At 41.6% G+C, this 17,208-nt stretch overlaps 1 long non-coding RNA gene across 1 annotated transcript; it reads right to left on the bottom strand.

The window, feature by feature from the left end:
- Window positions 1-7,565: 7,565 nt before the first annotated feature.
- On the bottom strand, window positions 7,566-16,326 carry LOC127373620 (uncharacterized). Its single transcript, XR_007886926.1, has 2 exons — window positions 15,344-16,326; window positions 7,566-7,836 (listed from the first exon to the last, which is right to left on the bottom strand). It is a non-coding gene; the product is annotated as an uncharacterized LOC127373620 (long non-coding RNA).
- Window positions 16,327-17,208: the final 882 nt, after the last annotated feature.

Below are 17,208 nucleotides of genomic sequence, written 5' to 3'. Positions count from 1 at the left end.
AAGCATGCAGGCGGCTGAAAGGACGCCTTTGTGGGGCCTGGCATGCTCACTATTTCCCATGAGCACCAGGGGACCGTGTCTGCCCAGGAAACTGGACCGAAGAGCGGGCCAGACAAGGTGTGTGTGTGTGTGTGTGTGTGTGTGTGTGTGTGTGTGTGTGTGTGTGTGTGTGTGTGTGCGTGTGGATGGAAACCATAATTGATTTTTGTTTATATTTCTGCTTGTTTGCTTTATGATTATCGCTGACTGAAGGTCATAGTTTGCCCTGATTTTTATTTACTGCTACATTACTTGGTATGTGTTTGTTTGTTTTTGTGCTTTTTGGAGAGACTTTGGTAGGCTACAAACTGTCAGTTAAAAACCTTGCAACTCCAATTCATGTTTAAACTTCACTTGAAGGATTACATACTCCTCGGTCAAAAAAAATTCTACCACCCCTGGGCTTGTTCCCTTTCAAGTCCAGTCCTGCTTTTCATAGCACCTGAAAAGTTGAAATGTAGGAGATATACATGATTTTTAACTTCTGTTAATGTTTGTGTGTGTGTCACGGAGAGATACGGCTTGGATTTTTAGGTATGCCTGTGGTCGTTGCTTGTGTACATCTGTTAGCGCCTCCTTAATGAGCGCATGCACGCTGCCTCCAGTCCTGTGTGTGGCCCTCAGAGAGGGAGAGAGAAGCCCTCTGCTCCAGTAATCACATTTAATTACGCACCAGCATTAGACGGCCATGAATAGGGTTTTTAGGCAGGCCTCTCACACAGAAATTGGCTGCATCCAGCTGAACATTGCCCACCTTTGTCCTACCGGTCCCACTATATTCTATTAAGACTTTGTCATTTGACCATCAGCAAAGCACTATGGTCTAGCACTAACAACTGCTGGACTAATGCTACACATTAAAAACGGGAAGGTAAAGGGAACAATAGGCGTTTTCTTGGCTGAACGGCTTGCGTCTGCCCCATTAATGAAGCAAATGGACCACACATTAGGCTCCATCCACAATTACATAGCACCTAGAATCACAGATAAAGGATGTATAGTCTCAAGAAAATCCTCCATGTCTGCTTATCTGAGGTTTAAGCAAAACATTTTTGGGTGTTTCTTTAGGAGAGATGAAGTGGAATTTACTTTGTTAATCTCCAGGGGGGCTCTAGCACTGTGAAATCTATTTGGAAGCGGAGTGTTTTTTGAGATGACGTGGGAATTTGTGTCGCAGAGAGAGAGTTGTCTGCCATCTGCACCACTCAGCTCTGTACGCATGTATGTCGAATGTTTTTGTGTGTGTGTGTGTGTGTGTGTGTGTGTGTGTGTGTGTGTGTGTGTGTGTGTATAACTGTTAATATCGACATAAATCACCATGTTTACATGCAGGAGGAAATCTGTTCTTACTCTCATAATCTGGTTTGAGGGCAACATGTGTAAACACAAATCACAAGTCAGATAGTTTACACCCCAAACTAAACAAGTGTCTGTGAAACTATGAAAACATTTTAGTGCTTTTACTTTATTAATGCATGCTCCCAAAGCATTATAGGCACAATTTGATTTTATTCCCTTCTTTTGCTGTATTTGTTATAGTGAGATAATTTAATAATAATAATAATAATTTTATATCAGGTATTATATAATTTAATACATATATATATATATATATAACTGAATGTTCAGTTGAATCAGGCAGCTAAATATTTATATAATGTTTTACTTTTTTATTTGTAGACCTGAAGAAAATATTGTAGTGCTTGGTTTATTCCTTTTATTATTGTTGCTTCTTGCATGTTCCATATAAATTCCGAATATGAGACATATTTAAATAATAACTTGTCTTTCTCTGTGTTACACACTGTAGCTGCTAACAACATTCTCATCACTTTGACTGTTTATGTGTTTAATTCCTCTTTTGACAGCAAACAAGAGTAAATTTCTATATTAGTGTCGGCATTTAGGGGGAAAAAAATTCTTGACACTCACACACACGCACAACGTGTCTGAGATAGCGCCCGAACTGACCATAAATCCAGTGTGTTTTTAAAAGGCCAGACTCATAAAGAGAAGAGGTGACAGCGCAGCACTGATGGGTCAATATGGCCCCCATCCTACCACACACACACACACACACACACACACACACACACACCCATCCATCCGCTCTCTCTCTCTCCCACTCTGATGCCACAGATACAGTCCATACAGATGTAACAGATGTACTCACATGCGTGATTACACATATAGCACACACATACTCACAGTATGGTCCATTTGCATGAGAACACACTCAATCACATTCATATATGTATATTGTATACATATCTAACCACACACACACATACTGAAGCACATGATGTACAGTAGGGACTTGCATGTGTGTGTATTAACACACACTCACACAGGGCCAATGTGTAGTGAATGGTGTGTTTGACTGGAACAGAATGACTGTGGGGATTCATGCTGGCTTTCCTCTATTAAACTCTGCAATAAGGCTCACTGTGTATGGGAGTGCTGACGTCCCTGCCCACCTCAGTGATATACAGCCTGTGTGTGTGTTTGTGTGTGTGTGTGTGTGTGTGTGTGTGTGTGTGTGTGTGTGTGTGTGTCCGCACGCACGCGCGCTAAACTCTCTACCTGTTCCCAATGATCTATGGCTCCAGGGGATTTTATATAACATATACGAACATTTGTGTGCATTTGTGTGTGTTTAAATCAATGTTTGCGAGTGAGCGTGTCCACATGGGCGTGCAGCTGCATGCTCCACAGCTCTGGTTTGCAATGGTTTTGGGGTTTGGCACACAGAGGGAGGGAATTCCTTCATATTCGGACTGAGACAGAGGAGGGTCTCACTGGTGACTCCAAACTGCTGCAAACCTTGGACGGGGGAGTGCTAATTTACAGTCCGAGTGGGCTGCAACTGAAGGGGACTCAGTAAAGTGGTGGAAATGGGCCGGCCCGTATATCTCGCAGTAATTGACGGCGTTGGAGAACAGTGCAGAGTTCAGAGCCAGGAGTTGATGGTGTTATCCCGGGTTCTCCTCAGGCTCCTTTCTCTTTGGCCGTCTGCGGCTGCTCTGCCAGAAAACAGGCCTTTCATTTGAGACACAGCTTTATATGGCTCTCTGGTGCCAGCAGCATCATTAGGATTTTAGGAGTGGCACTTATCACATGAACAGCCAGGTCCTTACCCAACGAATATTAGGATTATTCCTGCTTCTTTTATTGCTTTGCTGATTTATTACAGACAGAGACGGAATAGACAGCAGTCTGAACGCCCTCAACAAACCTCGTAAATAGCCTTGTATGATGCAGTCTCCAGACTAAAACGCTTTTAGAAAATGTTTGTGAAATGCACTTAATGTGCTCTTTGCACAGAAAGTGAGAGGAATTTTCCCAACCACCAAAGTATCTCTTAGAAGAAACATGAAAAGAAACACACAGCAGATTGACATTGTAGTAGTGAGGTGAATGGTTCTGGAGGTCTGAAGCGGACAGTTTGCTGCATTTTGATTTTTTTTTTTCTGTGAAATAAAAATTTTCTTACAGCCTTTTGTGGATTTTGCCACACAGAGTTGAAGGAAGTGAACATGGAGGTTTTTGAGATGTTAAAAGTTGACAATGAAACTGAACTTCAGTTTGTCTACTTTTTTTTTTCTAGCTGCTTGTTTTTGCACTTTATGTGATTTTAGGTTTGATCCAATTTTTTTGAAAGGATCACATTTGGAATTTAAAGGGTTGGTTCACCTACATTACAATGGTATAGCCATGCAGAGGATTTAAGGATTTAAGATACCTGTCGGTGAGATTTTGACTACTATCTCAATGCAATGGAAGTAAACAGATTTATTTTTCCAGAAGATTATTTTTAACTTTGTATAATCCACAGACATCACTGTAAACAGTATTCTTTAAACTACTTTCTTACCAAAGAAATGCAGTGCTGTTACACCTTGAGGATGATTCGGGGTAAAAAGATGAAGGAGAGAAACCAGGTCATGGGTCACATCTAATCCCACAATTTTGAATACATGTTAACACCTCACCTCATAACATCACACCAGGATAGAAAAAAAAGACAAATCTCAACGTACAGCTGCTGTTTTTCTTCCCTGTCGTCTCGTGCAATTTTCCCATCCCTCTGACCACTTGAGTCTGATGTGTGTGTGTTGATGCAAACACAGCAGATTCCCCCTAATAAACAGGAAATATCTCTTCAATCCCAACAAATAAGACACAGGCACAGACATTCACTTGTCAGCACAAATTATGGGCCAATGCTCACAGATATGGATGTTATCTCAGTCCAGCAACACACACGCACACACACACACACACACACACACACACACCCCAAACTGCACTCGTGAGGATTCATTTTCAAGGATTTTCATTTGAAATTCTTTTGCGTGTTTTTAGCATCAAGTCTTGCGAGGCTCACTCACACTCCAGTCCAGTCTTCTACATACTTTTCCACATTCCTCCCATTTCTCCTTTTTTTTTCTTTCTTGAAGGATATACTATCCTCCTTCCCTCTCTCCCTTTTCACATGCCTTCCCCGCCTCTGCTTGTTCTCCCTTCCTCTTCCTTTCTTCTGTTCTCATCGAAATTCAGCTGTGTAATTCCCTCTCCGAGGACACCATTGATCTCTCCCTTCCTGCGTGTTTGAGGAACACTGGGCGGGCAAAGCGAGACAGTGAGAGGAGAAGGACGAAGAGGAGAGGGATGACAGAAGTGAACTGGAGAGAGAGAAACAGGAAGTAGAAAGAGAAAGCTGAAAAGGGGAGAGAAGAGAGGAAAAAAGGGGGGTAGAGAAGAAGAAGAGGAGGTGGGGGTGGAGGGGCAGAGGAGGAGAGCCCCTCTATAGTGGTTGGAGAAGAAAAGACACGGGCTTTCCTCGTGATCGCATCTTCCGCCCCTCTTTTTGAAGCACAGAGAGACAAGAGAGCAGCTATTTACTGGAGCCCACACATAATGGCCACTTTTATTTACTTTCGTCCATTTAGCTTCTGCCAAGGACTCTCTAGTGTGTGGGCCAAAAACAGAAACCCGAGGTGTTTTACAAAGTACCAGAGTCCCCACCCCCTCCTCTATATGTGTGTTCTTTATTTATTTGCTGATATCCAACTCCAAAACCACCCACAAAACAAAAAATCCCAATGTAGAAGGCGATATGTATCCCCCATCTCAACATGTGGGCACATTTATATATGACCTGCCTTGAATCCTCCCCCAGGCCAGGCCACATTCGCACACACACAGAATCCACACACACACACACACACACACACACACACACACACACACACACACACACACACACACAGACCCCTGCTCTGACATCACAAAGGTCAGCAGTCCCATCCAGGCTGCGACGAAGCTGACCCTCTGTCCTGAGGCAAGCCTGGTGACCAAAAACCAGTCCTCTCCTCTGAATTCACCGCTGACCTTTACAGAGAGCCTCATTGCTACCAGACCTCAGACAAAGTGCAGCACGTCAGGAAAATCAGGCCTCTCTTCCGCTGTTTGTAAATCTGACTTATCTGAATTATCAGAAGTGTTCTTATTTGTTTACGTATAGCTTTCTCATTTATTTCCTTATGTCCAGCTAATCCTAAAAGCTTCAAAAGGTTATTTGAAAAGGGGTTTTCTGAAATTCATCAATTTCATGGACCACATTTGAGAAAATCCACATTTTTGTTTATTCTAAATTGGTAATAATTCAAAAGTAATTATATATTTACAATGCTGATATTGACTACTTATAATTATTAGCAATATAAAGAATGTTATTAGTATCATAGGTGTAAGTATTTATTTTGCATCCAGATCTTTTTTAAAAACCATTTACTGTATGTCATTAACTACAAAAACCAGCCTTGTTTTTATTTTTGTATTAAAGCCTTTTTGAGATAATCCAAAGGATTTTTATGGGCTTTATTGGCCAAAGAAGTAAGAACATTTTTTTCAACCCTTTAATCCTTCAGTGTATCTAGAAACTAGTGAGGGTATCAGGACTGTAGCCAGGACTTTAGAAATACGAAGGTCAAGAGAGTAAATTCTCCCCAAATGTAACCACACCCTCCCTTAGAAATGTTTGATCAGAAATCAAAAAGAAAGTCTGTAAAATGTCCTAATTATTTTTAATTAGTTATTCGCTCAGTTGTATTTTCTGAAAGAAGTCTGAAACATAGGTTGAATATCCACAAGCTGCATGTAAAATTCTGGTGGAGAAAATATTGAAATATTTATTTAGTTTTGGCATAAAAGTAGTCAAATTAAAATATATTAATAATACTGGAATTAGTGTATAAAATAGCCGCCAAGTGTGAGTTTCAACTGCAGTTTGTAAATCACCTGAGGTCCCTTAAAGGTTCCCACAAAAATACATTAGCTCAGTGTCACACTATATTGCCTTTAGATGAATTATATTTACTTCCTTAATTTTAAATTTTTTATTTTAAAAATAAAATTGCTCACAGAAACAACTTTAGTTCAAGGACAAAGTAGAACCCAGAGCAAAATCTACTGAGCAGGCAAACATTTACCTTCACCGTGCTTATCATATCCGTTTCTAAAACTTCTGTAGTCCTGAAACACATCACCGCTGTGCCATTTCCCCCTTCTCACAGACTCATCAGACTCTTTAAGTTGTTTCCTTTGCAAAAAGAAGAGTCCGTTTTCTCTTGCACGAAACTCACAAGGGGGCTGATCACAAGACGGGGCAGCCTGTGTCTCGCTCTCTCGTCTTCCTCTCCTTGCCTTCTTCTGTGTGTGTGTGTGTGTGTGGGTGTGTGTGTGTGTGTGTGTGTGTGTGTGTGTGTGTGTGTGTGTGTGTCTGCTGACAGTACATTGACGGACGCCCCTCTTGCCCTGTGCTGGATGCCTTAGTTAGGGGCCTCTGAGCCTCCTGCATTTAAAAACAAATAAGCTGCCACATAAAGATCATCCCTCATTTCTTCTCTAGTCACTCAGAACCTCGCCCCCTACTGCAGCACACACACACACACACACACACACACACACACACACACACACACACACAGAAAGATGCACCATCACTTAACATACAGTGACCTCCATACCTCACCAATCACTAACGTACCAACGTTCTTTTACTAGTAAAGTATTACTACAATATGCACCATGCACATACCACACAACAAACAACACACACATACACACACACACACACACGCACAGGCACGCACCAGAGGCTAACATCTGTAAGGGATTTGTACAGTGAGATGATACCCAATAATAAATAATGTGAACATTTGAAACTCATTTCAGTCCCCCTCTGTGTGACCCCAAACAAGGTCAGATGGATGTGTGTGTGTCTGTGCTTCAAGTATGTGTGTGTGGGTGTGTTTGTAGGAAAAAAGGAAGAGAGAGACCCTGCGTGCACGTTTACACTGCATCAGTGTATTATTCATGCATGTCTATGATATGACGAATCCCAGAATCCCACAGGTGTTCCCAATTCCCAGTTACCGCGGCGACCTCGCCTCAGTGTCCCCTCACTCACCCTTCACCATTTCCCCCCTTAAAGAATAAAAAAAAAGAAAAAACACTCTCAATCAAATCTCACCTCCTCTGCTGACTTTTAATCAAATGGATCCTTTAATTGGTTGAGTTAATCAGACTCAGATGATTCTGGATCAGACCTCAGTCCCCCCGTTTTTTCGGAGCAGAGTGTGGTTTGGTATGTGGCCAGTAGGGGAGGCTGTGGCTCATCCTTTGAGACTCTCCCTGTCGCTTCCCATAACACACAACCAGCTGATCCTGCTGGTCAGAGGTCAGCAGATGAGACCTCGGAGAAAAGCACCAGGCGTTCCAGTTGAGCTGATTCTGAATTTAACAGATAAAAAAAATCCGGAAAGGAGGTGTGAACTCACTACAGTGGTTGAAGTTTACCCTGATGGAGGATGTGACTCCTCATCTGTCCTCCTCCTCCTCCAGCCTTTGACCTCCACCTCCTCCTCCTCTTCTCTTTCGCAGGACGGCCTGTTGCATATTTTGTTGTTGTCATGGCAGCAGCTGTTTGTTTGAGACCATGACGGGATCATCTGTTATGTCACCTGACCTCACTCTGAACCCACACACACACACACACACACAATTGTGGTGTGATGTCATCTCAAACAAGACACCTTTAACTTAACTCCATCTTCTGCTGTGATGTGATGTGATGTGATTTCTCTTTCTCGTGTGTGTGTGTGTGTGTGTGTGTGTGTGTGTTTTGAGCATATACGTGTGAATTTATGCGCTATAGAGGAATGTAAAGAGGTGGAAGCTCGGCTGTGTGTGTATATTGGTCCGATTTTATGTTGGTGAGGACGGAGGGAGAAAAGGAGGGAGGGAGAGGTGGCATTGACATGTATGTCAGCTACGAGGGAGGAAGGCGGGGAGTAAATCTGACCCTGTGACACACCCCGCCACATAAACACAGAGACACACACACACACACACACACACACACACACACACATACACCTTCACATCTGGTTTGGCCATCGGTCCCATTCTCAAATTGACGTGCCCCTCCTCCAACAACACACACACACACACACACACACACACACACACACACACATTAATTCTCCCTGCAGTGCTGCTCCTCACCCCTTTCTCTATCACTGGCAAAGTAAACCCACCATGTGAGAATGATGAATGGGCTATCCTGCACCGGAAGCGCACGTTAGAAACCCCCTGCCACCACGGGCCTGCTTCACACACACACACACACACACACACACACACACACACACACACACACACACACACACACACTCTCTCTCTCTCTCTCTCTCTCTCTCTCTCTCTCTCTTCCACTATCCTCTCTCCTCCTCTGTCTCTCCTGGTGACCTCACAAGCCTCCTTCCTTCCTGGTCGACACATCTACCCTCCCTTCACACACAAGATCCTGATGCAGTGTGTGTGTGTGTGTGTTTGTGTGTTTGTGTGAGTGTGAGACTAATACAGAGAGTGTAGTGTCTTGTCGATGGTGTCCATTGTTGTACACACACCTGCAGGTCAGTTGCTTGTGTTTATTGTGTGCTTTGTGTGAGTAGATGCCTTTAAGTACCCCACACTCACAGGTATGTGTTTGTGTGTTGAGGAAGAGGCTAAAGGATTATGTGTTCCACAAATAAAAGCCAAAAATACAAAGATTTCCCTTTTTAATTCTTTATTTTATTTTATTTTATATATTTTTTTTTTTACAGCTTTTTGATAAAACACACCAAAAAACAGAATTTAAAACATAATCCATGCAACATTATCCCAGTTTAGCATTGCAAATGACATATTTCATCCATCTCCTCTTCAGCTATAGACATCACATTGACCTTAGGGAGTCTGAAATCATCCAGGGGAAATGTTGAAACTCCAGGTGGTCCACAACCAATTAAATAAAGCATCACTGTGCTTCTTTTTGAAACACACACACACACACACACACACACACACGCACACACGAGAAAGTGAAAGAGAGAGAGACAGAGAGAGAGAGAGAGAGAGAGAAACCCTCTACATGCAAAGAGAGAGAAGGTAAAAAAAAAAAAGAACAGTTTTTTCCACAATGTTGGGGAAAAAAAGGAGAAAGAAACGAGTTTCATTTGCTGTCAAAACATTTGTAGTGGAATTAAACATATGGATGCCACAGGCAAAGTGAGGGCTGGAATATATTAGAGCTGCACGATGTTACACTAACCCTCCAGTATCTTACACTGCTCCGAGAGATTAATGGAATAAAGAGGAGAGGAAGGGGGGAGGAGGTGGGGTGAGTGTGTGTCTGTCTTTCTCAGACCACTGCAAAATCAATATTTTTCCATGATACACGGCTCTCGCTGTTGGCCCGTATACATACACATATTCCCATCAAAACCTAAATATTAGCTGTCCCGAACTGCAATCTGATGTCTGAGTTAATTAGACACGTCTGTTTGGAATTGTAGTATTTGATTTATTTCTGAATCTTTCACTGAAGTTTTACATTTTTATTATAAAAAATAAAAAAAACTATCTGACTAAGTGCAAGTGGCTCATCATCCTTCACTTTAAAGATAATATTTTGCAGCCAGTCCCAACATGTTTGGTCTCATCATGTCAACATGCTGGTGTTAAAAAATAAATAAATTTTAAAAAAGAAGCCCACGGAGCATAATACTGCATTGATTTCTCTGTTCTATTAAATTAGTGTGTTTCAGCACGGTGGGGTAATTGTAGAGAGAAAGAGAGAGAGAAAAAAAAAAAAGGAATGTGCAGATACGTTCACAAATGAATAGTGGGCTTGTTGTTTTATGCCCTCAGTATAGAGAGAATTGAACTATGCGTTGAATGTCTCAAAGGGAATAGAGCCTGATGGGAGGGGTAACTCACCAGTCTTTCAAACCTACAAGTTTGCAAAGAATGGATTGACTCCAAAGCTGCAAGATCACTCTCAGAAAAAAAAATGCTGTTAATATAACCAAAAATAACCCGTATTTTCACAATTCAGCATGGTTTTCACTTCTCCTTCAGGGGCCTTACGAGCTCATATAACTGGCATCAGTGTGATACCACTTACTGTGATATTTGCTATGAATGTGAGTCATAAAAAGACTTTCAGTGGTTTGGCCCTCAATGTATTTGCACACTCACCAGGTGACTCTGGTTGAAAATCTATAATTTTAAATGAATGTAGATAGTTTATAAGCAGCAGTGTCATATATATAACCTATAATTATTTATATTTTTACATGAAATTATAAAAGGAGTTATTGTTTCTTTTTCTTTTTCATATGAGACACTTTGTTCTGTGTGAGGTGTGAGTGACATTCAGGCTGTAAATGTGTGCTGAAATTTTAATTTGAGCTTTTACTCTACAAAACAGTACATAGAGAAAGATCCACTGATTACCTGGCACCATGGGCAATGACTGTGTATTAGATTTACACAGAAAATAGTACTTTGATCAGATCTCTGTTAAAGTATAAACATCTTCTCCAACATGTTTAAAAGAGATATGAATAAAATTACTATATTCTACACCCAGTATGGGTCACACAATACTGTACCCTGTAGCAATGGACTGTTTTGACCTCATGTTATATTATTTCTTATATAACTTGATCAAAACAACCCCTTGTCTTGGGTGCTATATTGACTCACAATGGGTTACATTTTTACATAGTTATATTGAATGGTTTTGTTTATTTAAAATGGTATTTGAAAATTTTACTTTAACATTACAAAAAAAATCCATTCATGCCCTTGTCTTATATTTGTCCATAAAAATGAGTTCAGCCTTACCCTGAACCCTGCTAAGCTTGAATTATTTGAACATAAACAGGCTCATAAAACAGTTAAAACAAGAAATTGTAATTATTTTCTTTAACTTTAATTTAATCTTTATATCCTCATGCAATCCTGTGATATTTGAATCAAAGTGTAATAAAAAAAAAAGGTTTCACTGACTTATCTCTCATCACACAGCTATCTGCTTTACAGCAAATACATGTGAATGATTGTGAATCTGTTTAGGAAAATGTTTGAAATGAGTTTGTGTGGTTATGTTCCCCTCCCTGCTCCAGAGGCTGCAGGTAAAGGCCCTCCCTCTCTCCCTTCTCTTTGTAATTATTGTTTACACTGTTTACTGCTAAACCATCTTTTGCCATGTACTAATTTCACGCTAGACAGCCACAAAATTATTCAGCATTCTCCCAATATGTGAAAGTCGTAGATTCAGTTGTATTTTACAGCGGCCGTCCTCTCTCACGGGGTAACAATGTGGCAATTTAAGCCCGTGTAGCATTTGACCTTAAACACACGCTTTTAGAGACAAACCTGGTTATTTAAGCAGGAATTTCCTTACAAAAGATGCGGACAGACAGTTGCCCCTCCTGGACTAAATTTGGTAAATGTGGAAGCCTATGCATATTTTACATAACGATTCTGCCTATTATTGCAATTTCAGAGACCCTACAGTGTGAGAACGACGACCAATTTATCATTCATTGCGGTAAATCGCAGCGGAGACTGCATTTAATTGAGTTTGTATTGTATTTCGTAGCTGGGTGCCTTCTCGCTATAGGGTGGGGGATTCTCTCTCAGGCCATCCCAGTGCAACGGGGGCTGAGAAGGGGGAGGCGGAGGGAGGGAGGGGAGGGGGGCTGAGGAGAGGGGGAGGTGGTGGAGGAGGGCCCCCCACCCCCACCCCTCCTAGTCCTTTCCGCCTCTGTCTTACCAAACAATCAACTGGTAGCGAAAATGGGCATCTTCCATGTAAAGCAGGCTGCGCATTCACATATTGTATTCAAAAAGTGGATTTGTATGTGAAAGCCTGGTGGTTCAGGGATGGTGATGGGTATATAAATAAAAAAAAGAAGAAGGTAAACAATTGTAACCTCCACTCTTCATGTAAACAAACACGAGTGGCTGTTAAAAGTTAATTATATCTTCAGAAAAGGCATCAGTGTCCACAACGCCATTGGATCTGCATTATTTTATGAGGTCAAATGAATTAAATAACACGGTTTTACCTGGTTTAAATATATAAGCACAACTTTGAGTCACTGCAGCCTGTAGATGCTGAATGGCTGATCGCTGGTTGAGTTATCGCGGACTCATTGCACGGCCCGCACTCTGTTATATTCCACTTCATAGGCCCACCACTTTGTTAATTTGCGTCTTAATTGTGTGCGACGCAATTATGGAGATATGGATGGTCTGCATGACGCCCATCAGTGCAGCAGGAGGACCGCGCAGGCCAGTAAATCACCTCTCTGACACCCCGAGTCCCCGGTTTGAGGCGACTAAACTTGACTTTTTGTGGCCTCGACTGGCTGTTAGAATCGCCTCCGAGCGCCACGCAGCTCAACACATCCCAGCATGCTCCGCTTCTGTGGCCCTTCCCAAACCCCTCTCTACTCTACTGACAGTGAGGTGAAAAAAATAAAAAATTAAATCTATTTGCACTTTAGGCTATATTCAGTAGAAGTTATCAGCAGAAGCCTTCTTTAAGGTTTGCATAGATGACATAGTGAACACGCAAAGCACGCACACACACGCACGCACACGCACACACACAAACAAAGCTTGTTTGTCTTGCAAATTTTTAAATAATTCAGGTGGACCCTATAACAATTACACATGCACAACAGACACGTGCACGCGGAGAATCGTTTTATAACTGAATAGGCTACAACTGAAAAAAATTAAAGCTCCAGTTGCTTTAATTATTTAATGAACAATTATTAAGACACAAAGACACGAGCAAGATGTCAAAAATGTCCCAACACTTAAATCTTTATCTTTCTAACACTTTCATACTGTCAGCAAAGGGCTAAAGATACAGAATGCCGAAAACTTTCATAAGCATTTTATTTTAAACGTTAAATAAACATGTAATAAGGACAAGAATACAGCACGCAACCTATACAGCATGTTACATTTCCATTTTTATGATAAAGTGAATGTTTCGGTCGAAAAATATATATTCGTTGATTGTGTATTTACTTGTTTAACATCTCTGCAGCTGTTTTAATTTTCTAAAAGCAAAATGATTAGTTATTTTTATTATTTTATTGTATTTATGTTTTATGTGTTATTTAATTGTTTTTATTTACAGTAGGCTATTTTATTTCATTACCTTTTCTTATCAACACGTTTTCAATTCATATGTATGAATGACACTTTTTATTTTAATAACTGAAGCACTGACAATAAAGCATGATAAATTAAAATAAATGATTAATTTTATTTATAAATATATTATTATTATTATTATTATTATTGTGTAGCCTACTCCTACTTGTTAAACTCTTTCAGTGTAGCTTTGAGCATCACACACACATACACACACACACACAAATAATACACTAGAAGTCACGTTTGAGGCTGGTTGCTGTAACGTTAATATTCCGGTGAGTCTGTGTCTTGTTATTGTTATTATTGCTATTATCGCCTCATCGTGCTGCCACAGAGAAACCGGCCGTCCTGCTGCAGTCACTTTGAATTAACTTCACCAACACGGAAACTCCTCACTGACTCCAGCAGCCCAAAACACACACAAACACAAACACACACACAGATATGCAAACACACACACACGGTACAGTATGTTTTGAATTTTAGCCAAACACACCTAAACACGAACACGTGTTTATAGTTGTTTTTAATTATGACAGATTATTCAATAAAACTCCGAGTAATCGACTGTGTTGACGGTGGAACAAATGAGCGCACAGGAGTAAAACAGAATGCTGCCTTTTGTGAAAAATGTTCAAACCGAATAACCAAAACTGCGAATAAGATAATAAGGATAATATGTTTGCATTTTAATGAGCCGCTGTTGTACATGCTGTGATGATTAGTAGAACTAAAAGCGTGTTCTTCAAAGTGAGCAGACTAGTCCACCGTGTGTAATTATGTAAAGTGGGCCTGCTCCTGCAGCCAGCCTGTAATTTTACACTTTTCTCAAGCTTGTCGACTTTAAAGAAAGCTACAACATCAAATCAGACTACAAGAAACAATAGGAGTATTCCCTAAAATTAAATCTTCCAGCGTTGAAAAATACGATGAAATCACTCTAAATGTAAAAAATAAAAATAACACGCTACAAGAAAATCCCCACTGTTCTCACACTGGTGTCAGATTCACTGAGGCTGAATCTCTGAATCTCTTCTTGCAACTAAAATCAGGATGATTTAGATTAATTGTTTATATTTAAAGACACTAGATTTGGTTGGATTTTATATTTTGCGTAAATAGAAAAAGAAAAGAAACAAAGGCCAGGGTAATAGGATCTCTGGACATACACACACACACACACAAAGGATCTCAACATGGCGAATGTGGCTCGCCCACCCAGCCAATGATCGATTTTTAGGTTTTATTGGTTTGGGTTTATACGCCTTGAACGCAGCACTAACCGTTTCTAACGTATTTCTGATAATAGGAGAATATGTAGAAAAATTCTACTATTTTAAATAAATTAGTCCGAAATTACATTTAAATTCAATTATATTTTGAAATAAAATAAAATGACCTTTCATGCAACCTACAATGCGTTATAGATGTAGGTTACATTGATCTATATTGGTTCAAACATATTAGATTTGACTGTATTTGTAGGTTGTCCGTATTTTATAACTGCATAACTTTGCATAATTACAGACTTATTCATAATTGTAACAAGTTACTGATTTTCTATTGTTGAAACAATTCATGCGATTTTTGGGGGGGTTTAGATTTTCTACCCTAACAAAATTGAACTGCTATGGAAATCATTAAAGAACAAACAAAAACAAACAACATAATAGCAACAGTGCTTGTTGTTAATAAATCACAAATAAATAATCATGAAATGTCTCACCTTTGCAACAAAAAAATTATCTTAAAGGAAGAATAGATGACACGTTGAAGTTTGGTCCAGTTTGACTGTTTTCTTCCTCTTCGGTCCATATTCTTCTTGTGCAGATAAATGTGTAACATGAGACGGCAGGACGGCTGCAACCCTCCTGCAGCAAAATAAATCTCATATGCAAAGAAGGCTTTTGAAAATGGCGCCCTGCAGCAAACGCCTCCCTGTCAGTGTAGAAGAGGAGGAGGAGGAGGAGAAGGAGGAGGAGGAGGAGGAGGGAGCGAGGGAGCGAGGGGCAGAGGGGGGCGTGCCATGTGCGTCGTGTTACGCGCAATGGGGCTGTAGCCTCTGCTCCCGTGTCGGTTGTAGTATCTGGATATAAAACCGTCCCCGGTATTCGCCGGTATAGCCTCACACGTTGAACACCCCCCTACCTCCCTCCACCCTCCCTCCCCTTCTAGTCAACAGCACGTCGGTACAGCCATCGGAGAGACGCGTCGTGTCATTACGCACCGAATAAAAGCGCACTTCTCGGGCTTCCGTGGCTCTCCAAGCTTTCCCATCCCCCTTCCCCTTTGGCTGCCTCTCTCCTCGAAAACACGGAGCTGTTTACCGTTTCTTACGCGACTTTCGTGTGAAAACGAGCCGAGCCGTGCGCGCACACATTCTCTCTTTCCGTCCTCCATCCAGTCCTTTCGTTCCGGTGGCCGCTTTGGCGCAGAATGGACCATCTCCACATCCACACGCCGCCATTCCGGTGCGCAGGCAGGCAGCCCGTGTAACCGCGCAGACTAGCCAGCAGCTGGGGCTTCCAGGGGAGAGTTGTGAAGAGGGGATCTCTCTCTCTCTCTCTCTCTCTCTCTCTCTCTCTCTCTCTCTCTCTCTCTTCCCTCCACGGCGGAGCTGCAGCGAGGGAGAAGAAGAGAAGGAGGAGGAGGAGGGAGAAGGAGGGGGAAGCCCACGCTGATAGCTGGAGGGAGCCCCAGCGCGTTGAGCTTGTGTATGTGTGTGTGTGTGTGTGTGTGTGTGTGTGTGTGTGTGTGTGTGTGTGTATCCGTGTGTGCGCGCGCGCATTATAATCGTTGCTAGGAAATCCTTTCTGTGGCTGTGTGAGGGAGGATCTACAAGCTGGATGAAATCGCAGCTGCAGTTAAAAAAATCCTCTGCAAAACGAAATCAACTTTTATCCTCTTGCAAATATGGATCTTGGTCCTTTGTTCCTCTTCTTTTCTTAATGTATAAAATATGGATTGTTGAGCAGTGTGTAGGTGTATGTGTGTGTGTGTGTGTGTGTGTGTGTGTGTGTGTGTGTGTGTGTGTGTGTGTGTGTGTGTGTGTGTGTGTGAGTGTGTGTGTGCGTGTGTGTTATGCCTCGGTTTTTGTGCACAGTAGTGTTTGCATGCATATGTGCAAGCGTGCAGCTGTGAGTTAATCTACACACACAGTGAAATAGGCTGCTTCATACATAGTGAAGGAATTGATTCTGTGTGTGTGTGTGTGTGTGTGTGTGTGTGGTTAGTGGTGGTATTTTCAGATAAATCACTCTCGGCTTGCAGAACAGTCAGTCCTCACCTATGTAAACGCACCCCTGAGGGCAACAGATTTATCTGCATGAGGACGGTTCACCTCCCTCACACACATACACGCACACAAACACACGTGCACACACTCACGCACACATAAGTCCCCCTCCCCCCTTCCCTCCCTCTGTTACCCCCTTCCCCTCAGTGTGGAGATGGATGGCCCATGTCCCTTTTGTCTAGATGCAAATGGACTTTAACCCCGAATTAATGGATAACTCCCCAGAAAGGCCTAATAATGCTCTGCTCACATGATGTACACACACATGCACACACACACACACACACACTTTCACC

The sequence above is a fragment of the Dicentrarchus labrax genome, unplaced genomic scaffold (genome assembly GCF_905237075.1).
Source record: "Dicentrarchus labrax unplaced genomic scaffold, dlabrax2021, whole genome shotgun sequence".
In the NCBI taxonomy this organism is placed as follows: Eukaryota; Metazoa; Chordata; class Actinopteri; family Moronidae; genus Dicentrarchus; species Dicentrarchus labrax.
Note: the sequence above shows the minus strand (reverse complement) of the source record. Positions and strands in the feature narration are given on the sequence as shown.